This window comes from Kryptolebias marmoratus, linkage group LG14, assembly GCF_001649575.2.
Source record: "Kryptolebias marmoratus isolate JLee-2015 linkage group LG14, ASM164957v2, whole genome shotgun sequence".
Classification (NCBI taxonomy): Eukaryota; Metazoa; Chordata; class Actinopteri; order Cyprinodontiformes; family Rivulidae; genus Kryptolebias; species Kryptolebias marmoratus.
Genome location: NC_051443.1, coordinates 2,309,123 through 2,312,692, shown reverse-complemented (window position 1 = coordinate 2,312,692; position 3,570 = coordinate 2,309,123). Strand labels below are relative to the sequence as shown.

Sequence of the window (3,570 nt, the reverse complement as noted above, 5' to 3'; positions counted from 1 at the left end):
AATATTCCATGTAACTGACAACCCCTCCACAAATACTTTGACAAGGCTTTAATTGCACGGGATCTTGAAAATATGTTTGACAGAGAATAATGGGATTATTTGTTTTCTATTTTGGGAAAATTTGGATTTGAAAAAATTATCTCACTATTATATGTTGCCCCTCAGGCAGCTGTCAGAAAAAGAATTGCACAAACTCTGAATGTTTTTGCTTAGATCAATTGACACAAGGCAGGGATGCCCATTAAGTACTCTTTTTTGCCATTGTACTGGAGCCTCTGTTCATTGCTTTACATTCTTATCCTTATATAGTCAGCACAACTTGAAATAGTGTGAAGTTAAAGGTGGCCCTGTAAGCTGATTACCTTATGTTTCTTGTCTGACCTGTCACGCTTTCCCTTCCACCCTTTCAGTCTAGATGCATTTGGTAACATTTTTGTATATAAACCTTGTGACAGTTTTCAAAAGTATTTAATAACAGAAAGAGAACTATGCAACAAAATTCTGGGGTGCCAGTCAGGTATCCCTCCTGGGATATAGGATAATTTCATTCAAATACCTTTGCACACAATACAGCCACATAAGGACCGGACACACCAGGTGTTGACCCTCAATTGGTCAAATGACAACAGAAATTTTCTTTTTGAGCAACAGCACATGAAAAAAAAAACTCAGTAGCATCAACAACAACAAACAAATCGCTATTTTCCTGGCTTTGAAAGCTCAAGTGTCCATAAAGAGGAAATAAACAATTAAGTTAAAAAAATGTCTTTACTGTCCTTTCCAAGGAGGTACAGGCTCCCATATAAATTTCCTTTTGCTCCACAGCAACAGCTGCAGAACAATGACACAACAAAAAATAACCATCAGGCTACATAAGCCATAAACTTTCATATTTACAGGAAAGAAGAAAGAGAAAGAAAAAAAAATGTAAACACTTACAGTGTAGAATTCACACGGCAGATATGGAAACACAAAATAGGTTCCTACGTTTCTGTGATGGATAAACAATATTCAATATTACTATAGAGTGTAATGAGTATTTTACTTTGGGAACTTTTGAAAGTATAAGATGTCGCCATGTGCAATGGACCTACCGGAGTTTTAGTGGTGAGGGATTGAACAGCCTCAGCGCTGTGCCTAAAACAAGGTTTCCGATCTGGGATGCACGCTTGTGACGATTTGTGAAAACGTCTGTACGCTTCTAGCGTCAAAAGGTAACTGACTGAGCGTCCTGAGAGCCGTCATATTTCCTAGTCTCTCGTGAGCGCGCACGACATTTGCGTCCCTGAGAAAACGAGCGTCAGGTGAGGAGACAAAACCTGTGCAACATAGCTCCAGAAATGAGCGGGTTGTCAACACCTAATCTTGGCAAAAGTGAGGTCTGTGCTGTTAACACAGAGGCAAAAGAGTGTCTGCTTGAAAATCTACCATTTGAGATTTTCAATTCTGGTTTTGTCCATCTTGGAGTGTAACTCCAAGTAACTGACTATTTTCTCTCTTTGCTTACACAAATTAAACACGATTTTGAGTGAGGAAATCTTGTAGATCCTTCTATGGCTTCTAGAATCATCCATCCATGCATCTATTTATCTTCCACCACTTAACTGCATGTTCAGGTTGTAGAAGCAACAGGTCCAGGAAGGAAACTCAGACATCCCTTTACCTAGCAACAATCTCCAGCTTCTTTTGGGGTATTCCAACGCATTCCCAGGCCATAGAGGACCTGGGGCAGATCCAGAACTCTAGCGAGTTCCGAGTCTGTCCTGGGACGTCTACCAGTAAGACGTGCCTGCAATATCTCTGAAGGGAGGTATCCAAGAGGCATCCCAATCAGATGCCCGAACCACCTCAACTGATTCCTTTCAATGAGACAAAGCAGCGGCTCAACTCCGAGCTTTCCCCAGATGACAGGGCTCCTCACCCTATCTGTAAGACAAAGCCCAGCCACGCTATGAAGGAAGCTCATTTAACTTTCTTGTATCTAGCATACAAGACCCTGAACATAGCCCATTTGGATTCTTTGTTACTGACATTCCCCAGACGTGAAAAACTCTCCAGGTGGTGTGAGTTGAAGATCTCACAGACAGGGAGCTCCGCCAAATGTTCCTAGTTCACCCTCACTACTTGTTAAGGTTTACCAGGTTTTGTCCGGCAACCAGATCCAACTCACCAGAGTTATAGTGAGGTTTTAAGTAAGGCGTTAGAATCCCTCTCTTCTCCTGAGTGTCCAAGACATAGGACAAGTCTCATCAGAAGTCAGTATTTTGGCAGCAGTATTTTGCATCACTGAAGACTTGTTAGAGTTTTTTTGGATAACAAAGAATTACAATAGTACTTTCATGGATAAATATGAGTTTCCTCTGCATAACAATAAAAAAATGATCCCATGCTATCTAATAACTTCCCCAAATGGAAGCATATAAAGTAAAGAGTATTGGTCCAAGCACTGAACCCCGAGGAATTTCATGACTAAGACTGGTTTATATAAAATTCAGTATTAACCTAAACAAACTGGAATATGTCAGACAAATATAATTTAAACCATTTTAGAGATGTTCCTATGATCTCAATATCATGTCCAAGCCTTTGTAATAGAATATTGTCATCAATTGTATCAAATGCAGCACCAAGATCTAACAGGACAACTACAAACACCAGTCCACTGTCTGAGGCCATCCATCCATCCATTCTCTTCCGCTTATCCGGGGTCGGGTTGTGGGGGTAGCAGCCTAAGCAGGGAGACCCAGACTTCCCTCTCCCCAGCCACTTGGGCCAGCTCCTCCGGGGAATCCCAATGCGTTCCCAGGCCAGCCGAGAAACATAGTCCCTCCAGCGTGTCCTGGGTCTTCCTCTGGGCCTCCTCCCGGTGGGACATGCCCGGAACACCTCACCAGGGAGGCGTCCAGGAGGCATCCTCACCAGATGCCCGAGCCACCTCAACTGCCTCCTCTCGACGTGGACGAGCAGCGACTCTACTCTGAGTCCCTCCCGGATGACCGAGCTTCTCACCCTATCTCTAAGAGAGAGCCCAGACACCCTGCGGAGAAAACTCATTTCAGCCGCTTGTATTTGTGATCTTGTTCTTTCGGTCACAACCCAAAGCTCGTGACCATAGATGAGGGTAGGAACGTAGATCGACCGGTAAATCGAGAGCTTCGCCTTTTGACTTAGCTCTCTCTTCACCACGACAGATCGGTACAGTGCCTGCTTCACTGCAGACGCTGCACCAATCCGCCTGTCGATCTCCTGGTCCATTTTTCCCTCATTCGTGAACAAGACCCCGAGATACTTAAACTCCTCCACTTGGGGCAGGACATCTTCCCCGACCCGGAGAAGGCACTCTACCCTTTTCCGGCTGAAGACCACGGCCTCGGATTTGGAGGCATTGATCCTCATCCCGGCTGTTTCACACTCGGCTGTGAACCGCTCCAGCGAGAGCTGTAGATCACAGTCTGATGAAGCCAATAGGACCACATCATCTGCAAAAAGCAGAGATGTGATCCTAAGGCCACCAAAACGGATCCCCTCAACACCTTGGCTGCGCCTAGAAATTCTGTCCATAAACGTTAT

General features: G+C 44.2%; 1 long non-coding RNA gene across 1 annotated transcript; it reads right to left on the bottom strand.

The window, feature by feature from the left end:
• Nucleotides 1-643: 643 nt before the first annotated feature.
• On the bottom strand, nt 644-2,656 carry LOC108249585. Its single transcript, XR_001809219.3, has 3 exons — nt 1,095-2,656; nt 940-991; nt 644-831 (listed from the first exon to the last, which is right to left on the bottom strand). It is a non-coding gene; the product is annotated as an uncharacterized LOC108249585 (long non-coding RNA).
• Nucleotides 2,657-3,570: the final 914 nt, after the last annotated feature.